Below are 27,336 nucleotides of genomic sequence, written 5' to 3'. Positions count from 1 at the left end.
GCTCCCCACTAGTGAGGTCCCTCTGGGCCCCTCCTGGGCTGCTCCCCCAGCCTCTCTAAGGAAAGGGGTGAGGAGGTAGAGGAGTGGTCCAGGGAGGGGGAGAGGGAGTGATTAGCAGGTGCTAGAGAAAGAGCCAGCTGGGAGGAAAAGAAGCCGAAAGAAGGGAGACAATCCAAAGCATGCGGATGGAGAAGGGAAGGAGGGCATCATCAGACAGGAGGGGGGGGAGGGAGGGACCCCTGGCTGCCCTTCCCTCACGGGGCACAGTCTCTGGGAGGCATTTACCACAGTCCAGTGGAGCATCTGGAATGTTCTACAGGTCCTGAGCTTGTGCTGGGCAGCAGCCAGCTCCCATCGAATGTCCTGGCAGGCCCCAATTTACCAAGGCCATCTAATAAACAGAGCATGTGAGGAGCAACAGAAAAACCTCTGCCAGGGGAGCGGACGGGTGCGAGGTGGGAAATCTGCCAGAGGCCCTCACAAGGCCAGAAGGCGGGTCCTCGGCAGCCATGCTCAGGACCGGCTCTGGGTGCCAGGTTGGTTGGAGGGAGGGAGGGGGAAGCCAAGGCTCCAGCCCCTGCCCTTTGACCTCAGGGTTAGGTCAAGGGCTGATGCAGCTGCAGAGACAGAGCCGGTGACACGGCTTGCGTCCCAGTGAGCTACCATGGGTGTCAGAAACTAGATCAGCGGCGCAGGCCGACCGCCGGGGGTACGTGCTGGGTGCTGAGAAGCAGCCAGGCAGGATTCCAGCCCGAGGAGATCCTACGCTTCCGTCTGGCAGGTGGCCACCCAGTCCTTCAGATGAGTGGCCATGGAGAATGACGCCCAGGGTGCCAGGGGGAAACCCGGGTGTCTGAGGAAAGCTTCCTGGGCGAGGATCACTCCTGAGCACACACCTGGGCGGTGAGCCATACCAGAAATACCAGTCCTGGGCTATTCCAGAGAGAAGCAGGATTTAAATCAAGGTAAACACCTGCCCGGTACAGGAGGGCTTGGGGAACAGGCACTTGAAGGGACACGGGGCTGGGTGGGTGGACCAGTCAGGGCCTGGTCAGGGAGGGGCAGTCACATTCACAAGATGGGGTGACAGAGAGCAGGACTTGTGGGAACATTCTGGGTGACACAGAGGTTCACAATGGATCTTCACACTGCAAGAGCTACCCATTGGTTCTAGAACATTCTAGATCATTCTAGAATAATGATCTGCCCCGGGGAAGAAAACTCCTGGAGTCACACAATGCCTCTTCGCATTCATTAACCGACCAACTGTGAGGAATCCAGATTCTTCCACGACTCACCCACAGGGGCTTATTCAACAAGTGTGTGGGGACAGAATGGTCTGCTTAGAGGGCCTCTTCTTAATCGACACACAGAGAGACTGTCCACACTCAGGACGGGCAGGGGTGAGAGTTCACCAGGCACGTGGGGGCATTAATGGGATTTGCACCTGCAGCAGTATCTCCATACAGCAAGAAGGAGCCACAGCACTCTGCGGTGGGATGATTGCTACCTGATGCATCCTTCTGGAAAATTCAGCTAGAAGGTTTTCACTTGTTCCCTTCCCTGTGTTTACCCTCCTCTTGTCTTCATAGGTCCCTCACTCACCAGGCCTCTCCTGAGCCAACGTGACGCCATTACTCAGTGCTCATGGGAACTATTGTGGGATTCCTTGTGGCTTCTTTCTCTCTTCCTACCACTCAGTCAAAAGGAGATCGGATTTTCTGGTTTGCCTTTTGATTTTGCCAAGAGTTTTACATTCAGGACAACCAGATCAATAAGAAGAAGAAGAAAAAAAAAAGAGCTCTGAGGTTTGTCTGCATTGGGTAAAGAAATGAAGACAGCAACAGGAAGCAGAGAATCATGGTCAATTTACTAACGTGTTTCAATCACAGCAGTCATTCTTCCTCTGACGCCCTGAAGCCAGCAGTGACCTGATTTGTCAGTGTAGCTGTCAGTCAGGGCCATGTGACTGTGGCCTACACCTCCCTGCATCATAGGAATGGACCTCTCCATCAGTGATGTTGCACAGAAGAGACACCCGGATCATGGGTGACATGGAGAGTTTATGAGACATGAGCCATGCTAGGAAATGCGTCCATAAAAAGAAAAGGGAGGAGACCCATTAGTCACCAAGCATGCTGCCATTTTGAACCCTTGAGGAAAACTCTTGAGATCTTGTCCAGGTCGCCATTTCCTGCTGGGCAGTCACATCTATCCCTCACCCTTAGCTGAGCCTCCATCGCTAGGGAGTCAGGTAAGGAAGGGGTAGGTGTTTTCCAGTCAGAGCATCCTTAAGACCAGCAAATTTGCTTTATTTTTTTATCATCTTCTCATGGCTGCATGGAGAATAAAAAAATTGGCACAGGAGATTCCATGATGATGACAATCATGCTAATCCTAGTTAACATTTTGAGAATGCCCGCATCCTCCAGGAATCTAGAGTTATTCGCTCACCACTGTCTAGCAATGAAGCGGGGACCATTTTCTCCATGTTACAGTCAAAGAAATGCATCTAGAGGAGCGAAGGAACATGGGCAGAGCCCATAGGTGATGGGCAGGGGTGAAGGAGCCGGGCCTGTGCAGTGATAGATGTTTTGCCTGCTGCTGTAACAGGCCCTTGTTCACTGTGGGCCAAGTGCTCCGCTGATCAGAGCCGGTGTCATCTGGCTGGTGTGACTGCCCATGTGTTCAAAGTCCAGACTTGTCCCCAGTATGTTGACTCCAGTATATTAGCTGTTACAATCAGCGTTCCCTAATGGACTCACTGGTGAAGCAATGAATACGTCTTTCGGTGACTGGATGGTACATGGGTGGATCTCTGATGCTACAGTTGAACCACAAAGGTGAATTGTCCACGGGCTCACCAATCAACGCTTGTTTCCCAGAGGAGATGCCCTGCCGTGTCCAATCAGGGCAAGGCAAGGAAACCACTGGTCATTTTTTCCTCTGTCCCCGACCGCCGCCGCAGCCCAGCTCTGGTGTGTTCAGACTCTTTCTGGGCCTTCTTGTCCTTCACCCTGGGGTGGGGATGGAGGATGGTCACTGCTCATTTGTGGAGGTTTTTGTAAAAATCCAGAAAGAAATTTGGATTCCGGTTCCAAAAGCTGTTATTTTTCAGATAGCTCATCTCCACGTTTAATCAATTGCTGTCTTCACTCCCAGCTGCTCCACAATGACTCCCTTGTTTCCTAATACAATCCCTGCCTTACCGCTCCACGGATTTCCAGTAAATCTAGGGCCCAGTACTTTCTGAAATCAATGAGACTCCATCCAGCCATTTCCATACGATGATCAAATATTTATCTAGATAAATAAGTTATTTGGAGGAAGATGTAAGGTAAGTACTTTGCAACTTTTCTCAGTAGGATTAAATGAGATGAGCAGAGATTGATGGAGGTAGAGCTCTGAATACAATTCCATTACCATGTGTATGAGGATCTGATGTTTCAAATACAATTATAGAAAAACACATACTTGTATCATAGGAGTAACTGCCGGGGCTTTCTCTCTCTAAAAACAGGCCTCCGCCTGGGCGCTTGCCTGTAATCCTAGCTATGCAGGAGGCTGAGATATAAAGATCAAGGTTCAAAGCCAGCCCGGGCAGGAAAGTCTGTGAGACTCTTATCCACAAAAAAGCTAGAAGTTAGAGCTGTGACTGAAAACGTATAGTGTGCTAGCTTCGAGTATAAAAGCTCTGAGACAGCCTAAACCCCGAATTCAAGCCTCAGGACTGAGACAAAATTAACAAAAACAAAGTAAACAGTGCACTTATCAGTAGGCTCCAGTGAATCTCGAAAGGAGCAGGAATATGTGTATTCCCAACAACAAACCCTAGAAGAAATCAATGGGCAAAGAATAAAGTTCTGTCAGTATAAAAATTAAAAAGCAACTTAAACCCACAAAGAAGTTGGCAGTACTTGTAGCTTCATTAGTAACCACACTGTTTAGACTTGTTCATATGAAGCTTTATATTTAAATGGATCAGGTTCTCTGTACAGACTGGTTGAATGTATTTTTCCCTTCTTTTCCTTTATTGTTAAAATTTCATTCTGGTACCGTGGCTTGAGCTCAGCATTTTTGCTCAAGCCTGGCACTCTACCATGTGAACCACATCACCAATAGGGCTTTTTGCTCATTATTTGGAGATTAGGGGCTCACAGATTTGTGTGCTCAGTCTGGTTTTGAATCATGAGCCTCAACTCTCAGGCATGAGCCACCAGCACCTGGCCAGATTACCAGGTTAGTTTTTAAACTATGGTATGGCTCCTTGTTCTTCAGGAAATTTTTCTGGGCTCTAAGAATTTAACACATTCTTTTTTGTTGTTGTTGGTCATGGGGCTTGAACTCAGGACCCGGGTGCTGTCCCTGAGCTTTTTTGCTCAAGGCTAGCGCTGTACCACTTTGAGCCACACTGTAAATCACTTTTGGTTTTCTGGTGGTTCATTGGAGATAAAGAGTCTCACCAATTTTCTCCTGCCTGGGCTGGCTGTGAACTGCGATCCTCAGATAGCTAGGCTTATATACAGACCAGCCTGAACACATTTTCCACCCCCGCCCCGCTGCTTTTTTGCTTTGGTTCAGGGACAACATGCTGTCTCTATTACCGACGTATTCGTTTCTCTTCTCTCTTATCCCTTTGCCTTTATTATTCACATCCTGGGATTCAAATTAGGGGCCATGACCACCCCACCACCACCGTATAACTTGGAGGCACAGAGTCGGTTCCACAGGTGGACCGGCCAGTAGACCGGAGCAGAGTCACGAGACGCAGTGACCCCTCGTCTCCACAGTGACCTTCCACGCAGGCCACCGGCCTTCTTCCTCCTCTCCCAGGAGTCTTCTTCGGTGCCTTCTGGAAGAGAAATCACACAGAATGTGTACACCACGGGGCCTTCTCGTTCCCTGACAGCACCCTGAGATCCGCCCTTGCCCTCCCTTGTGCCTCCTCATCCCCAGGTGCCCGTAGGTTTTGCGGACGAACCTCCCCCACCCCCCAACTATTTACCTATTCCCCACTTGCCAGGGAGCTGGCTCACTGCTACTTGGGAGCGGTTTATCAAGAAAGCTGCTGTTCCCGTGTGGATGTTAAGTGTATATGCAAACCTACTCGGGAAGTAGAGAGATGAGGATCGTGGATTAAAAAATAACCCAGGCAGGGCTGGGAAGGGGGCTCAGTGGTAGAGCGCTTGCCTAGCATGCATAAAGCCCTGGGTTCGACTCCTCAGTACCACATATACAGAAAAAGCCGGAAGTGGTGCCGTGGCTCAAGTGGTAGAGGGCTAGCCTGGAGCAGAAGAAGCTCAGGGACAGTGACCAGGCCCTGAGTTCAAGCCCCAGGACTGGCCCCCCCCCCAAAAAAACCCCAAACCCCAAAAACAAAAAACGAACCCAGGCAGAGTTAGATCCTCTCTGAAAATGAACTAAAAGCAGAATGGGCTGGAGGGAGGGGGGGTGGTCATGTGGCCCCCAGTTCCATCCCCAGTAAGTACTTTGATAGTAAGAGTAACGATTTGAGTTCAATAATGACTTTGTTTTGCCTCTTACCCTGGGATTTAAGTTCAAAAGTTCTCTTCCAATTCAACTGTCTCTGTCATTTCAGCTTGAGCCAAGCTGAATTTTCGTTCTTACTGAATCACTCTGTTGTGAGTCTAAAGCATGTGTGAAGAAATTCCTTCCCGATTTTTTCTGGGTCATCCCTCTCGGCTTCACGCCATTCTCCTCTGGTCTCTCTCCACAGTATCTTTGCACCTGAGGCCGGTGGCTTTCACCTCTGGCTTTCCCAGATGACTCGGTGTTTGCCCCGTTCCTATCACAGGTTCTGTTTGCTCTCCTCCAGTCCAGGTGGCTGTTTTCCCACTCAGCTGCCATTTTCATAGAAGCCGTTATCTCCTAGTCAGCCCATTTTACCTGAGCAAATGTTAAATTCTCAACAGATGACCTTTTCCCTTTCCATTTCTTTCTTAAAGAATGCCTAGCTGGGCGCCGGAGGCTCACACCTGTCATCCTAGCTACTCAGGAGGCTGAGAGCTAAGGATCATGGTTCAAAGTCAGCCTGGGCAGGAAAGGCTGTGAGACTCTTATCTCTGATAAACCACTAGAAAACCAGAAGTAGTGCTGTGGCTCAAGCGGTAGAGCGCTCACCTTGAGCTGAAGAGCGCAGACACAGCGCCCAGGCCCAGAGTTCAAGCCCCACGACCGACAAAAAAAAAAAAAAAATAGAATGCTGCCCTTCCTTCACAGATTTATGACACTGGGTGGTTGGGCTGGGGTACAGAGAGGGGCTGGTCCCCTGGAAGCTCTCTCAAGGCTCAAGTACTCCATCCTCTCTCTGGGTAGAAGAGGCCACTGTCACGCGCGCAGGCGTGTGCACGCACACACACACACACACACACACGTGCTTCCAGTCCCTAGAGCATGTCCCCTTCTGTCACACACAAAGAAAACCCAGAGAATCATCATCTTCAAAGGAATGGGCGCACAGTAAGAATTTGGGGGTCTTTAACCATCCAGTGCCGTGACTGATAAATCCATCTTTGTAAGTGGGGGTCTCTTTGTCTTCCTATAGCCCCTGGGCCTTCCCCTACAGCCCTGCCTTCTGGAATTCTCCTACCATGAACTCGTGTCTCTTCTGCGAATGATCCAGATATTCGTGAGTTATATTCCAGACCACTACAGCTCTCCTCAGGCGCTTGTTCCAGACCTGCTGCTGCTGCCTGCTGAGTGTGTGTGTGTGTGTGAGTGTGTGTGTGTGTGTGTGTGTGTGTGCTCACATGGGGGCTTGAACTCAGGGCCTGGACACTCTCCCTGAAGTTTTTTTTTTTTTTTGGTTCAAGGCCAGAGCCACAGCTCTACTTTTACTTTTTTGGGGGTAGTGGTTAATCAGACATAAGAGTCTCCCAGACTTTCCTGCCGGGACTGACTTCAAACCTCAGTCCTCAGATCTCAGTTTCCTGAGGGTAGGGTTATAGGCACGAACCACTGGTGCCTGGCTTGTCAAACTGTTTCTTAAAAAAGAAGCTCTCTCAAAGCAGCCAGGCCCAAGGTGTGCTACTCACAGCCTTGCCTCTACCCTTTCTCCTTGATCTGGTTAATGTTTGACCTCCCGCCTTGGCTCTGGCAGGTGCAGTTAACCAACAACCATGACAGTGCCCTTGGCTTGCTCTGTGCCTTATCTCACCAGTGTACGTGAGCCTGGCTGCAGCTCCCTGCTGGAGCTCCCAGGCTTACCCTGTAAGCAGCACCTGAGTCCAGAGCCCACCCCATCCCACCCCCCGCCCCCGGGGCTAGGGTTAAAGCAGACGTGGTACTGGCCAGTCATTGTCTCTGTGAGCACGCACTCTCCCAGGCCCTGGCCTCTGAGCCTGGAATTCGTTGGAGACCTGGCCGGGAAAGAGGGGGGACTTGTGTGTCTGGGCCTTGCTGTGTTTGGGGGTGGGTTCATTGTCTTCTCAGAGCCTCAGAGCTCCCAAGATTCCTTGCTATTCCTCTTCCCTCCCCTAGGCGGCGCACTGCACTCCTTTGAAGCATGCTGCCAGTTTACTGGACAATCCTGGAGCATCTGTCCACCACTTCTGCCCGCCACTCCCCCCACCACACACACACACACCACACACACTCTCCCCCTGTCCCTCTGTGCCCACCACACTGCCCTTCCTCCTTTCTATCCACGAGGATAGTGGAGCACCTCCCTACCGCGGGGCCTTGGCTCCTGACGCTTCCTTAACCCAGGTCCACTGTCCCAGGTGACACAGGATGCGTTCTTTCCTTGCCCCTGTGGGACAGGGACTCTGGGTCCAGGAGACCCTGGTCTCTGCAACAGCGTTGGACCCGACGTCCCTGCGGAGGACCTTTACTGAGGAGCACTCACTTCCCCAATGCTCAGCACCCGCCTTCCTTCACCACCACCCCATCCCATCTGTCCTCTCTCTCCACTGGCTTGGGTCTGCTGCTCTGAGTCCCTGCCCCAGATGTGAGCACACTGGGAGCAGGAATTCCCCAGCTGCAGGGCAGCACTACAGGACAGGAGTTCATCACCTGCAGCTGAGTGCCTGACGGAGCTCTACCCACAATGCCCTGGGCAGTCTGCAGAGCAGGAGTTCATCACCTGCAGCTGAGTGGAGGAGCTCTACCCACAATGCCCTGGGCCATCTGCAGAGCAGGAGTTCATCACCTGCAGCTGAGTGGAGGAGCTCTACCCACAATGCCCTGGGCCATCTGCAGAGCAGGAGTTCATCACCTGCAGCTGAGTGAGTGGAGGAGCTCTACCCACAATGCCCTGGGCAGTCTGCAGAGCAGGTGTTCATCACCTGCAGCTGAGTGCGTGACGGAGCTCTACCCACAATGCCCTGGGCAGTCTGCAGAGCAGGTGTTCATCACCTGCAGCTGAGTGAGTGGAGGAGCTCTACCCACAATGCATTAGGCCATCTGCAGAGCAGGAGTTCATCACCTGCAGCTGAGTGCGTGACGGAGCTCTACCCACAATGCCCTGGGCCATCTGCAGAGCAGGTGTTCATCACCTGCAGCTGAGTGCGTGACGGAGCTCTACCCACAATGCCCTGGGCCATCTGCAGAGTAGGTGTTCATCACCTGCAGCTGAGTGGAGGAGCTCTACCCACAATGCCCTGGGCCATCTGCAGAGTAGGTGTTCATCACCTGCAGCTGAGTGGAGGAGCTCTACCCACAATGCCCTGGGCCACCTCCTTCCTTCCACAGAGGAGGGCAAAGAGTTGAAGGGATGTAGCTGTCCCCAGGTCACCTAAAGGTAATCCGCTCCAGAGCATGCAAAACTCAGTCCTAGTGCCAAACTCGCACTAGCCTGGTGAGTGTCTCTAGTGTCTAAGTCTTCCCTGCCCAAGGAGAAACTTGGCTGTCATACATCTATCTGGTTCGCTGGAATCTGGTCAGGAATAGACAGCTCTGCTGCTGTGAAAATGGAGCTCTCTCCTCTCACTGATTCTCCACTCGGTTTTCACTGGCAAATGCATGGTGCCTTTGCTTCTTCAGCCCTGAAGTCAATACCCTGCCAGCAAGTCACCGGTACAAGCTCTTCCTTTACTTCTCTCAGTTCTACTCGCCTCTCTGTCTCTGTCTCTGTCTCTGTCTCTGTCTCTCTGTCTCTGTCTCTGTCTCTCTGTCTCTGTCTCTGTCTCTCTGTCTGTCTGTCTCTGTCTCTGTCTCTCTGTCTCCGTCTCTGTCTCTCTGTCTCTGTCTCTCTGTCTCTGTCTCTGTTTCTGTCTCTCTGTCTCTGTCTCTGTCTCTCTGTCTCTGTCTCTGTCTCTCTCTCTCTTTCTCTCTCTCTCTCCTCCAATACTTTTCTCTCAAAGCAGCTTTCAATGCTCGAACCACTGCGACAGCTTCCCAACAGTATCCAATCTCACGTGCCACCCCACCAATGAATTCTTCACCCCGAACACCAAAGGATGTTCAAGTGTTTTCCTTGTTTGGATCCATCCAGTTTTCTCCTTCCCTTCAGGGTCTGTGGTCAAGCACCCAAGATACTCCATGCAAATATAATCATTATGCTCATAGCCTACTCTCAATTATGCACCTAAAGAATGATTCAGTGATAAATGGAATTCAATGCCTCAGGGCCTTTGCACATGCCATTCTCGCTTCCCAAAGTATTTCAGCCCTCTTCCTCACATCTTGCTGATGTCCTGCCTCTGTTCTTCCACAGTGCCTGTGTTTCTTTCTCCCAGAAAACATTCCAGGGCACAGCATTGAAGACATTTCCAAACCAGAATGGCTTGTTCTGATCTCCACGGACACACAGTGGGGCAGGCACTTCATAGATACACACGTGCTTCCATACAGAGGTGGAGATCCTTTGAAATGTTTATCCAACACTGAGCAGACATTATGAAGGCAGAGGTCCCATTGCAGAGCGGCTAGCTGTTCAGAAGCAAGGGGCGGGGAAATGGCCATTCCACAACACATTTAGCCCCAATCACCCTTTTCATTCCATTTCTTCCCCCTTTGCCAACATCCCCCCCGGGACGCGTGGCCTGCAAAACAGAAAACTGGTTATTCAGCTATTTCAAGAAGCCACACAGAGGCCTGCTTCAATTTGCCATTCAGATCAGCATCCTAACCTATGGCGCGTTGATTCCAGCTGGAAATGGCCCCGGTAGCTCTCTGTTTGTTTGCGTCTGTGAGACAGGAAGTTTCAGGTGGTGCTTTGCCACTCATCCTTTTGGTTGGCCCAGGGCCAGGAAGTCAAAGCACATTATGCCCGGAACACTGGAATACCTGCCTGGAAAATGCAAACAGCCAAAGATGCACGCTGTGACCCGCAGGGCGGTTCCGTGCATCCAGCTCACCAAGGGCCCTGCAGTGCTGGTTTTCTTCCAATAGAACCACAACGCCGAGTTGGGTTATTAACTTAAATGAGAGCGTTTATTTATCTCACTGGCAGGTGGAAATGAAGTTGCAGAAATCCAACCAGTGCAGGCCAGTTATTAACGAGACAAGGAGCACATGAATATATTGTCAAACAAGACAGATTAAAAGCCCCAAACCTGACCAACTAGGGACTGGTGGCTCACACCTGCAATCCCGGCTCCTCAGGAGGCTGAGATGGGGCCGACTGTGGTTTAAAGTCAGCCCATGCAGAAAAGCCTCCAAAATGATTCGCAGAAAGTGAGGTTGGAGGCATGCATGACTCAAATGGTAGAGCATCAGTCAAACAGGCATGAGGGCTTGAGTTCATTCAAACCTTTGTCCTGAAAGGAAAAATAAAAGCATGCCTAAACAATGCAAATGCCATAGCAGCCTTAAAAGAAATGAGGTATATTTCTAACCTCTAGAGTGGTAAAGGGGCTACAGGAGAAAGAAAATGCAGGCCACACACACACACACACAAAAGAGGTAATATTATATCAATGATGATAGCAGATGATCATCAGAATTTTCAGCCTGCGTTTTCTAATCTTGGTAGGTGGAACTTGATAACTCTTAACACATGTAGAAAGTCATCTTCCATGGGAAAAAGTATTTCAAAGTACAGGATTCAAATTAACTGTGGTGTCTGAATGGAGATTCCTTCTCTTGGCTGGAGATCACCAGTATAAAAAAAATCGCCAAACCTGTACATGAGAGAGGCCATCCACCATTGGAACAAAAAGGAGCCTGGATTCATAGAGCTACCAGCATCCACTGGCTGAACAGTTGCTCACAAAGGTCATTATCAATCACAGGAATCAAATCTGACTCCCAGCATCTCTAAAGCTGTTCAAAGGTCATTCTGTGTGCATACAGCCTTCTGTGGACATAGTGGCCCTACACTGGGTGAAGAGCAGCCTGGTTTAATGATTCAGCCATTGTGGACAAGAGCACAGTGCTTTTGAAATCTTTTCGACAGGCACCTTGCAAGACAGCACGTAGCCAAGTCTCAAGAGAGTGCCATTAGCCTAAACCCCACTGTTTACCTCTGATTTATACTAGTAGGCAGGACCTGATGGTCACGTCAGAATGAGGAGCTCCATTAGAAAAAACAACTCCAGTTTAAAAGCAATCTTCCTATTTTCATTTCAAATTTGCAAAAAAGATCAATAGAAACCTTTAGAATTTTATTTGACATGTTCTTGCCTCTGTAAATAGAATAAACCAAATTGAGTACATTATTTTTTGTTAGTTGTGGGGCTTGAACTCAGGGCCTGGGCACTATTCCTTAGCCTCTTTGTGCTCAAGGCTAGCACTCTACCACAGAGCCACTTTCAGTTTTCTGGTAGTTAATTGGAGTTAAGAGTCTCAAGGACTTTGCTACCCTGGCTGGCTTCAAACCTGGATCCTCAGATCTCAGCCTCCTGAGTAGCTAAGGTTACAGGTGTGAACCACCAGTGACCAGCCAATTTCTTTTTTGAATTTACTGTTTTTGGCCATATTCTAAATAGTTGAAATATGAGATAAATGACCTGTCTTTTACATATAGGTTTTACTACTTTTTCTTTTTTCCCATTTTTCTTGAAAGAAAATACATATTCTTCAGTGGGAAAAATTATGCTTCATATTTTTATATGTTCTACTATTTTCAATATGCTGCAGATATTTGAGAAATGCTGGTTAAGTGGATATTTGCAGAACTCTAGAGCTCTTTAATAACTTCAGACGCCAGGGGTGAAGGTGTGAAATAATAGAGGAAAACATAAGAATATGATGGACTAAAACTACAAAAACTGTCATCTTCCTTGTGTTTTGTTTGCCTGTTGACTACCTATGAAGACCTACAAAGAATATGTCTTTAGCATATTGTAAATATGGACTTGTAAAAATGAAGTTGGTCCTTCATTTTAAGATATCTGGCAGCGTCTAGATACAATAATGACAGGAGATCTTCACTACCCATTTAAAAGCACACAAATGAGTCAGGCACTGGTACTCCTAGCTACTCTTGTTATTGGAAGCCAGCAAACGCAGTAAAACCCCTGAGGCTTTTATCTCCAATTAACCAGCAAAGAAAAGCCAGAAATGGAGGTATGGCTCAAAGGTAGAGCCCAGCCTTGACTGAAGAAGCCAAGTGAGAGTCGAAGGCCCCGAGTTCAAGCCCCAGTATCAAAACAACAGCAAAGCACAAATTCTTCTTTTGCTGTTGGGCATGTCCAAATCATTTCACTCCTGGAAATTATATTTGTATCCTCTTCACCTGCCAGGATTCCATTTCTTCTGGTTTGACCTATTGTTACAGTTATTAATGCTTGTTAGGGTTTAAGTTTATGTACTGTTTCTCCCAAGGTTCACGGCCTGGCTGACCACACTGGAAGGTGCTGTGGGCCTTTAAGAGGCGGAGCTTAGTGGGAGGTGCTCAGGTCATTGGGCCTTTGCCATCAGTGAACGGTTGGGCCCTGGTCTCTCGGTTTCTCTCTGCTCCCTGGCTGCAGAGGTGAGCAGTTTGCTCTCTCAATCACTCCCACTACCCTGTGGGCAAAGGCAGCACACAACCTTAGCCTGGAGCCTGCAGAGCTCTGAGCCAAAATAATCCTTATGGCTCTGTAAATTAATTGCCGATGCAGCAACCCAAAGCTGTCCTATGTGACAGGAAATAATCAACAGTTCTCAAAAGTTTATTCAACTTATATCTTTTATAAGACCATGAGGGATTTTTTAGTTTGGCCTTTTTTTTCTTTTTCATATATTTACTGGTGATTATTATCCATTTGCGAAATGAGAGGTGGTTGGAAGAACAGAGTCCAACAGACTAAGGAAAGACCTCTTTCTGGGGCCCCAAACACCTGATGTTTCTTCAGCAGTTGGCTTGAATCTTCACCCACCTTCAGCTCCTTCCTGCTTTGTCTTTGTTATTTCTTGCTCCAACATTCCTGTAGACTTATGTGCTTCCTACTTCCTGGAAATGGCCCCTGCCGAGGCTTTCCTCTGCGGGCTGCACTGTGCGGGTTTGCAGGCTGCTCGAATCCTTTTCTTGGAATGAAGCAAGGCATAAATAAATAACATTACTATCTCAGGAGCCTCATCTTCCTCCACCAAGTTCTCAGGCCCCAAGGCTGATGGGAATTCCACTTAATAAATTACTGATTGCATCTTTCCTGAAGGTAGAACTTCCAAAGGTGCAGAAAAATTCACCGGAGAGTGGTTTATGCACTAGGAAAATCTAGCTTAATACATCCTGCCACATCTATATTTACTTTCATGGCTTCAGAAGCACCCCGAGGACCCTTTGGGATGAGAAGAGCTGCAGGAATCTAAAAAATAAAATAAAATTATTAAATGGATTTATTTTGAGTTCGGGAGGCCCTCTGGAGAATGACTGAAGGAGAATGAATTATCTTGTGCCATCTCCAACACTTGTCTTTTTTAAGAGTCTCTCATCGAACCCCTGGTGCCTACCCTAATCATTCCAGCTCATCCTGTTGCTATAGTTACAATAATTAATTATATGCTTAACTAGCCTTACTAGTACATTGCAGCAATTCAATTAAAATCTGATATTATTCTTTCTGTACATTCAGGATGGGTTATTATTTTTTTTTGCAGCTTCCAGTTCTGAAAACTGCCCAGAATATGGATGTCAATTTTTTTTTAGAAAATCCCAGAGATTGCTGAACCTGTGGCATATTCGGCTATCACTGGCTGGATGGATGATGGAAGAGGGGACTCTTATCTTGAGATAGATTTTGGTACAAGAGAAAAACATTTGGGAGATTGAATCCAACCACCAAGAAACTCATACAACTAATATCCTATGGGTTTTGAGCCATACAAAAGGGACTCTTTCCCTTCTTAACCTGAACAATGGATTTACATTGGAATCAGGAGATGCATGATTCAGGAACTAATGGCTATACCCAGCTACTGCTTTGACATCTTGAGACATCCCACCGCCCACTGTCCCCAGCAGCCTGGGTCACACTGCAGCCTGGAGGCCCCAGAGGACCAGAGAAAGGATGCCGGGACCCATTGAGGCTTCAGTCTGTGCTGAGGTGGGGGACAGTTTGGCTGGAAACATTCTTCTGCTGGTGGTCTCAGTGAACCACAGCGAGAACCGGACACTTCATTTCTTCTGTGAGAAACAACAGTTCAGAGGTCTTGCTCAGACCTGGGGACAGAGGTGATTGGTGGGAAAATCCATCCCAGTAAACTCTATTTTCTCTCTTTCGATTGTTTCATTACGAAAGATATACTATCCGTGTAGTGAACACGAGGCTTTTCTGATCTGTCTCCATTTTTTTTAACTTTGGTCCAGTAACCATGACAGCTAAAGCTGATGAATCTCAATGCACTAGGTTCAGAGGGCTAGGAGAAATTTCCTGCATCGCTTGAGCTTGCTGTCTGGTATATAAAGGCTTTCAGTGACAAAGCTACTAGCAGGCTCTCGCTTGGTGTTTTCCTCTTGGCTGGTGCTCTACCAGTTGAGCTACCTTTCCACTTCTACCTTTTTGCCAGTTAGTTGAAGATAACAATAGCATGGATTTGTCCACCCAGGCTTGGCTCAGAACCTTGATCCTCAGATCTCAGCCTCCTGACTATCTGGGATTATAGGCATGAGCCCAACCCCTAGCTTTAATTCTGTGTGTGTGTGTGTGTGTGTGTGTGTGTGTGTGTGTGTGTGTGTGTGTGTGTGTGTGTGTGTGTGTGTGTGTGTGTGTGTGTGTGTGTGTGTGTGTGTGTGTGTGTCCTGGATATTGAACTCAGAGCCTGGGCATTGTCCTTGAGCTTTTTTTGCTCAAGGCTAGCACTCTACCACTTGAGCCACAGCTCCATTTCTGGCTTTTTGGAGGTAAGAATCTCATAGGCTTCCCTGCCCAGGCTAGCTTTGAACCATGATCCTCAGATGTCAGTCTCCAGAGTTCCCAGGATTACAATGTGGGCCACCAGCTCTCAGCATTGACGCTCTTCCTTCAATGACCTGACTGAACCAAGTTTCAGTCTATGTCTCTGAGAGGGTCCCCCAATTACAGTGGAGACTCTCCCACATCTGTCTAGGACACTTCCCTTCCTTACTCTTCCATCACGTTCCAGCTCAGTGTGCACAGGGCAGGGGTGAGATTCCGCTTCCAGCCTTCACACGTCCATTCTCCTGACCCATCTCCCGCCGCGATGCCATCCAGCTTTCTTTCTGTCATGGAACCCTGGGTCCCCATCTTCTTTGTTCCTCAGCTCTTCCTCAGCTTCCTGCGGATAAGATCTAATATTCCTCCACACAAATATGAGTATGATCTCCTTTCTTTTAAAAGTTTAGGTTTTTAATTTTCTTGTCAATCAACAGACCCTCACTGTCTATATGGGTGGGGTAAAAGACTGGCATTATGATTTATGAGACAGTGTGAAATAATGAAATCAAGGCAATCAACGTGATGTGAATATATGAAATTTCATCTTAGTGGTTTTGAAATGTTCACTAGATTATTATTTACTCTGATGTTTACCATACTGTGCAATAAAACGGAAGCTAATTCTTGACTGGCCATCTTATTCCTGTTCCCTCCCCCCCACCTCCCCAGAAATGTGAACCACCCATCCATCTCTCCTTGAGTTCTGTTGTTTTAGAATTCATGTATAAGTAAGAACATGTGATTTGTGTCTCTCTGCCTGCCTGATTTCACTCAATACAGTATTTTCCAATTCTGTCTTCCAGACAGAACTTATCACAGTTGTTTCTCATTTATTGGTGAATTCTGCATTTGCAATTTCAACTACCTGCTCATATCTGTTAGTGATCCCTACATCATTACATGGTTTGGAGTTGAAGTCCTTGGAGCATTGTGGAGTATTCTTTTTTTTCCTTTGATCAGCATATTCGTCACACCATCAACTTAGCGCTTCTATGGTGAGAACACTAAATATCTGTTGTTTTAGCAATTTTGAAGTACACGGTGCATTTATATTAAGCATGGTCACCATGCAATGCGATCTATCATGAAATTGACTCCCAGTTCTCATGTGGTTGGTTTGATCAAGTTCTGTCTTTTGTCATCATTTCCCTCTCCCCCAAGGTCTCACGTGGCTCTGTATTTTTCTTTTACTTCCTGTGAGGAGTACAAATCAAGAATATCGTCAGATGATTCATTTTTAGCTCGTCACCCTTCCTGATATGTGAACTTATTCTTTCAAGTGTGGATTTGACTGCCTTCCACACATGTAATGTGTCATATTTTTCACTGCTATACAGTTAAAACACTTGAAAATTTCCATTAGAATTCCATCTTTGTTCGTAGTTGAGATGTTTATCGTCACATTTATAAACATTTGGTGGTTCTTCTAATAAACGCTTCTCGCTGATTTCTGACTTTCCTTCATTGTATAGTTTTAATAAATGGAGTTCTTACGAGATTTGATTCATGGCTCAGCATATGGTTAATTCTGATAAGTATTCCACATACTCTTAAAAAACAATGTGAGTTCTGACAATAGCTGTATAATGGTTAAATCATATTGTTCAATTTCAGATACTTGAAATGATTTGGGTTTTGTGTGCTTGTTTCACTGCTTACTGAGAATGTGTTAAAATCAGTTAATATGGTTATGAATTATTTCTTTTTTTCAATCTATGTCACATCTTGTTTTTGACACTATGTCACTGGCTGCATTCACATTGAGAAGTGTTCTGCTCGTACGCTGCTGGGCTGATCTTCTATCTTAATGAAATGGCTCATCACCTCCAGAACTGTCCCTTACTTAAATCTATTTGCCTCACCGACACGCGCCAATTTCCTTTGCATTTGTATTTGAATTACTCAATTCTTTTGTGTCCTGATACCTAAAATATTTCCTTGTCTTATTTCTTTTTAGTTAGATTGAACTATTCAGCCCATTGACAATGGACACATGTGCCGATCCATGGGAGGTTCTATTTTTTCTAGACTTTTTGTTTCATTTTTCTCATAATTACAGATCATCTATTTCAACAAATATTCAAGCTCTTTCATTTTCCCTGCCAGCCCAGTCTCTCCCTCTAGTACCCACAACCTCCACTGATCAATAGTTCTCATTGAATTTCCCAAGGCTGCTTTCACAGGTACTTGCAACATATCACAAAATCATTCACCTTCTTTCCTCTTCCCTTTCCCTCTCTCTGGGGAGTTTCCTCCATTCTCTATTACTTGTCTCATTGGTTCCATGTTCCTTTATATCTTTTCTGGCAAACTTTTGAGGCAAAGCCTTTAAAAAATATTTCCCAGTTTCTTCTATCTTACTTCCTTCATTATTATTTCTTTTCTTTTTCTTTCATGGCTGCTCAGGGATTCCAACAAGCACCTTAGACTGGAATGAAAACTAGTATTGGACTCATTATATAATGAAAGACTTTTTGGAGATTTTAATTCTATTACCTTGCTTTCATCTTGATTTATGTGGCTTTAATCTATTTATTCTTTATTAATTTAAAATCCTTCTTGCTGTATACAGACTGTTCATTCTGATTCATCCAGATATTTCCATTTCCCCTTTTCTCTACTTTCTCTGACTTACAGTTCTCTATTTTTCTCTAAAACAGTTCTCTCCTTTGAGAAAATGTTTTGCTATTGCTTAATGTGTCTTGGAAGACAATGATTGTGTTAATTTTAGTTTTTCTGAACATATACTTCTTTTTCCCTCAGTTTAAAGAATGTTTTACCTACATGTAATCCTAGAATCACAGTTAATATCATTTAGCAGTTTTTACTGGGGGGGAGGGCCTAAAACTTATCCAAAATCTGCTTTGACCAAGAAATTCCACTTTTAGCAAAGCAATTGCAGTAAGTTGAAATGCAAAAGCAGCAGCACACCATCATGTCAGTGTTTATAAAAGTAAAAATGAGAAACAAGGATAAAATGCAACATTCAGACAATTGTCAAGTAAACACTGGTACAATGTGAGCCTGTAAAAGCAAAAGAACTTGCTAACGTTGCTAAAGTACTTTTAGAACAAGGAACGATTACATTCTTAAGTGGGAATGACAAATTTTATATTTCTATACATGGTATGATTTTTTAACCCTACATACATAGTATCTCTATGAACTATTTACCTACCAGTAAGAGGTATGGGGATTATTATGTGATTAGAACTTATGATTCTCATACACAGCTAGAGTAGACTCAATTTTCCTTTACCTTTTAAAAGTACAATTTAAAATGATCATTTTCGATGGAAAATTGAAGAGAGAGTCTATCTGTCAAGCCTGAGGCCCTGAGTTCAAATATCAATACTACCACTTGGGAAAAAAAAACAAATTATACATTTAGCTCAGTCAAAGGACATTCACTTAAAAATCTAACTGTCCTGTCTCCTACAAAGAATTTTGCCTGAAATGAAAATGTGGAAGTATACCAGAAAAAAAAACATTTTTTACTGTCATTAATTTTTCTAAGTCTTGATCATGGAGAAAACCCACTTCTTCCAGGGCAGCTGCCATTTGCTCCACATGTAATTGGATTCTTTTTTGGGGGGGAGGGGGCGTGGGGCTTGAACTCTGGGCCTGGACACTATCCCTCAGCTCTTGTATGTGTATACTCCAAGACTCAAGTGCTATAAAGCCAAGAGGCCTGCGGTGCAAGTCTGGGAGTTCTAAAGAGAATGTCAAGGCTTAATTTCTAGGAGCAAGAGAAGAAGAATGTCCCATCTTGGGAGAGACAGAACTCGTCTTCCTTTCTCTAGTCAGATGGTGCTTAATCTAAAGACAGATCTTCTCCATCTTCCTTCACTCACTTGTCCATCTCACCCAGACTCAGCTAGAAATAAAGCTTCTCCAAGTTACGTAGGCATACTTTAATCTGGTGAAGACGACAACTAGTTAATCGTTGCAGTCTAGGTATTTTTTTTTGTCAGTCATAGGGCCTGAACTCTGGGTCTGGGCCCCAGTCTATGTAATTTTAAAGGAAAAAAAAATGACTTTGGATAGTATTTTCCTGATGTAATTAGAAAATTTAAGATATTTTGAGTAATCATTGAAATAATCAGAAATTGCATTGGAGTGAAAAGCCATCTTAACTTGCTCTTTTAAAAAAATCATAAAAAATACCCCAAGTTAAAAAGAAAAGAAAAGAAGAAGAGAAGACATGAAGTTTGGGCTCAAGAAAACAGGGACCTCATCAGACACAGAATCTGCCAGTGTCCTGATGATGGACTTTTTAGTCTCTAAAACCATGGGAAATCAATTCCAACTGTTTAGAAGCCATCCTGTCGGTGCTATTTTCTTCTTGCTGCCCAAATGGTCTCAGAAAATGCCATCAACATATGATCTTAATGCAGGAAACTTAATCCCACGCACATTTCGCCTGGAATTAAAAGACTAGTGTCTGCCATCCCTCACACTTGACTATTCACTTCCTGAAGCTCATTAGGCATGGTAATAATGCTTCCCCAATAGGAATTAATTTTATGCTAATCATATATGTCAGTGACTCTCACAGCTGCTTCTCAGAAGCAAGGGTTTTAGCAAATTAGTTGCTTTCTTATTTGGGAAAGGTGTGGGATGGGCCCAGGAGCGAAGGCATCATTGGAACGCGCCATAATGTTTTCAGATTTGTTAATTAGCCTCACAGTCTCATTTTATCATTTCATCAGGAGTTGGTTTGGGGCTGCAGCCATCCTGGGGTCATCAATTCTGACTCAGCTGATTAACACTGGGCTTGTCAGATAATTGGAAAGGTCAGACAAAACAGTGTCTCGTCTTTTCCTCTGAAGCTAAAATTATTGTCAGAAAATTTTCTAAGACATATTTTCCAGCCCTTGTGGGAAGAAACTTTGGAATTAGAATCTTAACTTAGATCCTTGGTCCCTGCTGTGGTGGCTGTGTGGCTTTGGGGAAACTAGCTGGTCTTGGGGAACAAAAGCCTCCCTTCTGTGAAAGTGGAAATAAAATCACCTCGTCCGTCATGACAGAATGTGTCGCGTTCCACATGCTGTGGAGGGTCTAATAAATTTTCATTTGTCCAAATCGTCTTTTTTTTATGAACTCTGAGGATGCTTATTCACAGGTATTTCTCTTGTGTATTTATTTTCTCATCTTAAGATAGAAACCCAAGAGTGGTACAGCAGTGTTATAATGTAGGTCTATTTTTTTTTTTAGTTTTTTGAGGAACCTCCATACTAGTTTCCATAGCAGTTGTACAAATCTTCTTTAATGCTTCCTAGAAAACCTTGTCTGTTTGGAAGGACCAAATTTTCCAATGTGCAAACCAACTGGACATTTCCACTCATTGATGTTGACATGCATGATTTGTCTTCTTTTTTCCTTGCCCTGGAGTTGAGACACTTCTGTTTCTTGTATGATGTGCCAATTTCTATTGAGTCTTGGGTATTTAGTATGATGTTCTGAGAATCTGCATTTTATGTTAATTGTCTGTTCATTGTATGGCTTTCTTTGCCATTACTCTGGCAAAGAAGGGGCCAGGGCTATTTTTCTACGTCCAGATGGGAGTAGAAATTCACGGTCTCCCCTTGATTTCCATAGCACAGAGGTAAAGAGGGCTCCTGAATACTACTGGTAAGGCTGAGTCCTATTTCTCATGGTCTTCAGGGACGCCATGATGGATGAGAACCGGGTACCAGTGAGGATGAATGAGTGTCTGTGGGTGTCTGGCCTTTCCTGATGCGACCATGGGTGGTGCTGTGGGGTTATCTCATTAAGCCCCAAGAAAGTGAAAATCTAAGCTTCTCATCCAAGTTTTCCTAGTGTGGTTGGGTGAAGCCATGGTTTATTCTGTGGTGTTGAAGTACAGTAGAGTGGTAATTGTCTCAAACTTTACTGTCCAGGCAGGGTTGGTTTATCTCTGGTCTCTTGGCTAGAGAGAGGAGGCATTTCCTGGGGCCATTTTTTCAGTCATGTTATTTTTGTTTCCTACATAACGTTCAAGGTATATAACAAATCTAGGGGAGGAAATAGGAAAAGTAAATCATCTACTCATCATCTCCTGTGTTGTCTCCTTTTATTGAAATCACTGAAAGGGAGAATCTTGGAACTTTTGTTCTGTTTTCCATATGAAGAACTGGCCCAGAGAAGCTGAAGTTTCATCCCAGTTCCATAGCTGCTCACTGCCAAAGCCTCAACTAAAAACCAAGTGATCTCAAGTCTAGCCGGGATTCTCTCACCCGGGATTTAAATCACAGGGGATGGAACCCTTCGACCACCAGACATGTCTGGGAGATGAGCAGAACCTCAGAGTTGACCACAGCAACTCCTGTGAGGTCAGACCAAGGTTCAGATCAAGGGGATGGGATGCCTAGGATCAAGCTCTAAGCAGCCCAGCCAAACGTCATCCTCTCTGTCCTCAGCCTTAAGTGTTAGGAGGGAAGAGTCTTTGGTTGCAAACACTTAAGCAAAGAATTCAATTGTCTGTCTCTGTGAGTACGAGGAAAACAGCTTTAACTTGCCTCAACTGGTACTAAGGGCTAGCGGTGGGATCATTTCGGTGATCCTGGATGGCGCAAGCAGAAAATTAGAGACTTCTAGTCCTGCAAAGGGATTAGGCAAACTTTTTCTCATCTAGTTTCTGTTTTGTTTTTTTTTCCACCCCCTACCTCCCCGCCTGTGGTCAGAGTTCTTGAGATCCTAGTCAAATCTTGGCTCTGTTGACGCTAACCACAAGCAAAAGATGCAGGCAATGTGGGAAGGCTGCTTTGCCCAACCACCCTTCCTGACATCTTTGTTGAAGGGGTGTTTTCAAATCTTTCCTGCAGGCATTGAAACAAAATGACAAGTCAGAACCTTGGGAGAGGCCAAGTTTAAAGAGGCTATGCCATAAGGCAGGCATTTCAGAGGGCCAAAGTACAATGCAGACTTTCAGAGACCCACAGAGCAGAGAAGGTCAGAGATCTCTGAATTGCTTTTCTTACTTGTATACAGTGACTCTTCAACCTAGCATAGCGCCATGTGCATTTCTTCTTGCCTTTTCCGTCCCTCCCCTGGTCTAGTGGATAGCTAGCCCCCAGAACTCAAGTGGGCAGAAGAAAACCTGGTGCTTCCTGCCATTTGTCCCCTAAGAAAAAGCAGAGAACGGTTCAGAGACAAGAGTCTTGACCTGAAGCCTGGCACTGGTGGCCCTCACCTGTCATCCTAGCTACTCAGGAAGCTGAGATCTGAGGATCGTGGTTCGAAGCCAGCCGAGGCAGGAAAGTCTGTGAGGCTCTAACCTTCAATAAACTGCTCAGAAGAAGCCACAAGGGGGGCTGTGGCTCAAATGGTAGAGCACTAGCTTTGCCTTGAGTACAAAGAGGCTCAAGCAGAAGGGATGGTCTTAAAGGGGGGGACCCGGTGGGGATTAGCCGCTGTTGTAGAAAGTGCCGGCGTATTTGTGGCTGCCCCGCTGGGTTTGTGGCCAGTGGGGGTTTCACCATGTCCTCTCACTGACCCCCGGCAGCATCCTGTGACGAGCAGAGTCAGATTCTCAGAATCTACGTGACTGTGCTGAGCAGCCAGGGTCAGGAGGCACAAGACAAGTGGGTGTCTCCAGCCGAACCGGGTGATCCCAGACACCGGACATACGCGGTCCCTTCCCCCATGTGGTTGCTTGTTTTCTGCCCATGTGAATGGTTACTACATTTCTTCTGTGAGTTCCCTAAACGCAGACAGGTTTGAGAGCTATAAGAAACTCTTAGCCAGGAGTCAGTGGCTCGGCTGAGGTCTGATGATCACAGTTCGAAGCCAGCCCAGGCAGGAAAACCTATGAATGCTTATCTCCAGTTAACCAAAAGAAGGCAGCGGTGGAGCCATGTGACTCAAGTGATAAGAGTGCCAGTCTTGAGCAAAATAGCTCAGGGACAGTGCCTACGCCTCAAGTTCAAACCCCAGGACTGGTGCAAAACAGTCACCTGTCCTCCCTCAAATATAATAGCGCCTTCTCTCCTGCCTTTGCTTCTTCATGCTGGACGAGAAGAACGGGGTCTCTTTATCACTCCGGTCCTTACCTCTCCTCATCTCCACTCTTACACGTTTGCATGTGAAAATTACCTTCCTCGCCTCCCGAATGGAGGTTTGTACGTGCTGGGAGAGACCTCGTTCTCTGAAGCTCGAGGAGACAGTGCTAGAAGAAGAATGATCATTTCTATTCAGATACTCACTCCATGGCCTCTCCAACCTTCCCCGTATCAGTGTGAGTGACAAGAAACCCACCCCCACACTCCGGCAAGCGTCCATCTTACTTTAAGTATGATCTCGAAGAGAAACCGACGCTGCTGCTTCCTCCTGAGTTAAGTCTGACAAACCTGCAGCTTCACGCCTCCTGTTTTCCTACTCTGTGTCACTTTCTGACATCAGGAGTGGTTTGATCTCAGATGTGACGATGCCCCCCCCCACCCCGGACCTTCTTTCCTACAGGTTGAAATGGGGACACAGGAACGCGGGACCTGCGTCAGCATCGCAGTGCTCTGCCGTGGTACACGGCTGCAGACGGCGGCTCCCCTCGGCGTCCCATGCTCAGGAAACCTCTGGATTCCTCGGGGGTTCTTGGAGGCCTCCACCTCTGCCGTCACTGGAGAGCATTGTGAAGCTGTTTCCCTCCCTGACGTCTAATCAGCAGCCCTAGGGCCTTGACAAAAAATGGTCTCACGGCCAGGCTCTCTCATGGCCTACATATGCAGAATGTCACTGAGGGGGAGGGAAAGGGAGGGGAGAGGAGAGGCAATAGTTCCAAAAGAGCTGTGCCCTGTGATTCACACCTATAATCCTGTGGTTTGGGAGGTGGACATGGAGTGGATCACAGCCTGGGCAAGAAGTTCACAAGACGGCATCCCCACCAATGGCTGGGCACAGGGGTCTACTTGTCCTCCTAGCTCTGGTGGAAAACATAAACAAGAAATCATAGTCCAACAATTTATCTCAGAAGTCACCAAAGGGGAAAAAAGGGGCTGGAGGCATGACTCAAGTGACAGCCAGCCTAGCAAATACAAAGTCCACTGTTGACACCCCAGTGCTACTTCTACTACTACTACTATTAACACTAATAATAATAATAATTCTGAAACAACAAGAAGGAATCTACATTCTCTTATGAATGCAGTCAAAACAGAGAAAGGCTTAATAGCAGCCATGCCATTGTGCATTAATGACAGGGATTCGTCCTAAAAAATACATCCATCGCTGACTTTGTCCCTGTGTGAACATAGGAGTGTGTACTGGCACCAAGTAAGACAGCTACAATGTCCCCAGGCGATCTGCTCTTCTGGCTGCACTATGGGACATGCGGTCGGTCTTTGATCAAAGCATTGCTACAAGGCACTGACTGTCCAGCCTTCTGGAGAAGGCAAAATCAGAGACACAGGAAATAGGTGCTCAGCAGAGGCCAGGCAGACAGAGAAGGCTGGGTATTGACTCCCAAGGGACAAGAGAGAACTCTTTAATGTAGTCATGTATAGCTGTCAAGTAACTGCAAGCTTGTCAAAATGCTCAGGATCAAACACTAAGAAAAAAAAAAGAACAAGATTTACTATATTACTATATGCAAATTACTGCTTATTAAGCCTGATCTCCCAAGTTCACTGTGGGCTACTACTGTGGATACTTAAACTTTATTTCCTAAGAAGTGGAGAGAGAATTATGAAAAGCCTCTGATTACCCTTGCAATTGGACTCCTTAGAAATATGCCTGGCCATCTCCATGCTAAACTCTACAAATGCAGGAAGGAGCCCTGACTCCACTCTGCTGCCTGTGGGGAAAAAGCATTTAATATCATTATCCACCCCCAAACACTGAGTGACAAGATTATCTATCCTCAGTGGGCAGACATTTCAAGTATGAACATGATCTTAATTATCTGCACCTCCTTCCAACCCAGTTACGAAGAAGTTTCACCAAGGTCGGTGGAGATGGGAGAATTTGATTAAAGTTGGTCACTAAGAAAAATCACATAAGCCTAGATGTACAACCTAAGAGAGCAGGACCTCAGGGCCAGGCACCCATGTAGTTGACCATCGAAAGTTATGCTCAAGAGGGGAATTTGAATTCTGACTGTCCAGTCTTTTGTAATACATTACAAAAAATAATCTTTTCAATGGCATAGTTTGGTTGTTAGTGCTTGAACTCTAGGCACTGTCCCTGAGCTCCTTTTGCTCAAGGCTAGTGCTCTACCACTTCCAGCTTTTTCTGTGATTAACTGGAAATAAGAAGTCTCATGAACTTTCCTGTCCGGGCTGCCTTTGAACCATGATCCTCAGATCTCAGCCTCCTGAGTGGCTAGGATGACGGACTTTGAGCCACCAGAGCCCAGCTATGGTGTCCAAAGTTTACTGATTATTTATTTTAGTTTTATCATCTTTAAGTAGTTGTGCATAAGACTTCAGTTCAACATGTCGGTTTATGAGCTCAACGCACCATGATCAGTGTTGCATGTTCTCCCCCTCTACTGTTCTCCCCCATCCCCTAGTTCCCTTTTCCCATATATGCATTGAATGCTGTGATTGCATCTCCCTACCTTTCCTCTCTTCATTCGTCTATCCCTATTCCCTTTAACTCCATATGCCTCAAGTTCCTGGTGTTCATTTTGTTTAACTGTAGGTTAGTTGTTCACAGGAGTTACACCATTGGAATCCTCTCTCACATATACCAAACTTCAGTTAATAAGTTTGTGTATGTATGCATAGGACCTTGTATGTGGTTATGCACATATTTATAAATTAGAGCTAACATCCATATAAATTAGCTTCTCTGGGACTAACTTACTTCACATAATTTTTCCCCAGGCCCATCCATTTCTCTGCAAATGATATAATATCAATCTTCCTAATGGATGAATAATATTCCATTATATATATGTATATATGCATACACATATATCACATTTTCTTGATCCATATATATCCCTTGAGGGGCATCTGGGCTATTTCCAACCTGGGCTATGGTGAATAGCACAGCCATGAACATGGTTGTACATGTGGCTTTATTTTTCCTGGAGGTCCAACAAATTGATTCAGGCACACTAAGCTGCTTTGTCATCATAAGTTACTACCTTCTCTTCACTGTTGATTGTATTACTCTGACAGCTAAAATAATATGCTTGTGGCTTGCCCTGTGTTGACTCTCTGGGGTTAGGAAAAAGATGGACAGGTTACTGCATGTGTGGTATTTTCTAAATTGACCTAAGCTCTGTCTTGGAGGCTCAAGTCAGACACTTGGTGCCTGAGGAGGTGGCAGGAATAAGACCGGGAGGGATAAACAGTTTGGTGAGGCGAGACTGTCCAATTGTTTCAGCTTGCCATACATCAAATATTATGCTTCTGCACATCCGTCACTATTCAACAGCGCCCTCTCATGCCCCTTCCCCTCGCCCAGCACCCCACCTCCCAGTTCCTCTGGTTCTCCTGATTCTTGGAAAAGTTAGAGAGAAGAGTGGAGTGTGTCTCTGGTACAGTGCTTGCCTAGTATGCAAAAGGACCTGGGTTTCAGCCTCAGGAAAAAAGGAGACCAGAGATTAAATAAACACAAGAACAGGAGTTAGAGGGAAAAAATGCTGACATATAGGAGAAGTTTCTTTGGGATTCTCTGGTAATAACTGAGTTAAGTGACAGTAAGACTTTCAAAACCCTTCTTTTCCTTGCTTTTCTTTTTCAAAACCTTCTTTGCTTAGATTCACGGAGCACCTAGCCTGTGCCAGCCTTAAGCTAACATACTGCAACCATCGTTTCTAATCTGTGTGATAATTCTGGTAATAGAGATGAGTATCAAGCCCATACAAAGCAGAATGGGCCAGGGACTCAGCTTTCTTATTTTGTTTCTCTCCAGGTGTATGATTTAAAAATGACTCAACCTCCCCTCACACACACACACACACACACACACACACACACACACACACACACACACACACACACACACACACACACAAGCACACACAAGCAGACGCACACGCATGAAGTGGATGCAGACCTCCACAGCAGGTTCTGCAATGGACCAACACAATGCTGGGTAGGGC

The 27,336-nt window shown here is 45.9% G+C and overlaps 2 long non-coding RNA genes across 3 annotated transcripts in view; one reads left to right on the top strand and one right to left on the bottom strand.

Annotated features, from left to right (window-relative positions):
- Window positions 1–644: 644 nt before the first annotated feature.
- LOC138842041 (uncharacterized) lies at window positions 645–16,545 on the top strand. 2 transcript variants are annotated; one of them, XR_011376565.1, is made up of 4 exons: window positions 645–965; window positions 1,593–3,337; window positions 6,566–6,649; window positions 13,987–16,545. It is a non-coding gene; the product is annotated as an uncharacterized lncRNA (long non-coding RNA). The 2 variants fall into 2 exon arrangements; XR_011376566.1 differs by lacking the exon at window positions 13,987–16,545 and adding an exon at window positions 7,501–7,713.
- The window catches only part of LOC138842042 (uncharacterized), a 147,106-nt gene continuing 124,517 nt past the window's right edge, over window positions 4,748–27,336 (bottom strand). Inside the window, exon 3 of the long non-coding RNA XR_011376567.1 lies at window positions 4,748–4,852. This is a non-coding gene — a long non-coding RNA (uncharacterized lncRNA). The remainder of the gene's footprint in view (window positions 4,853–27,336) is intronic.

This window comes from Dipodomys merriami, unplaced genomic scaffold (assembly GCF_024711535.1).
Source record: "Dipodomys merriami isolate MVZ:Mamm:240054 unplaced genomic scaffold, mDipMer1.0.p SCAF_33, whole genome shotgun sequence".
Taxonomy (NCBI): Eukaryota; Metazoa; Chordata; class Mammalia; order Rodentia; family Heteromyidae; genus Dipodomys; species Dipodomys merriami.
This window is presented reverse-complemented; position numbering and strand designations above follow the sequence as displayed.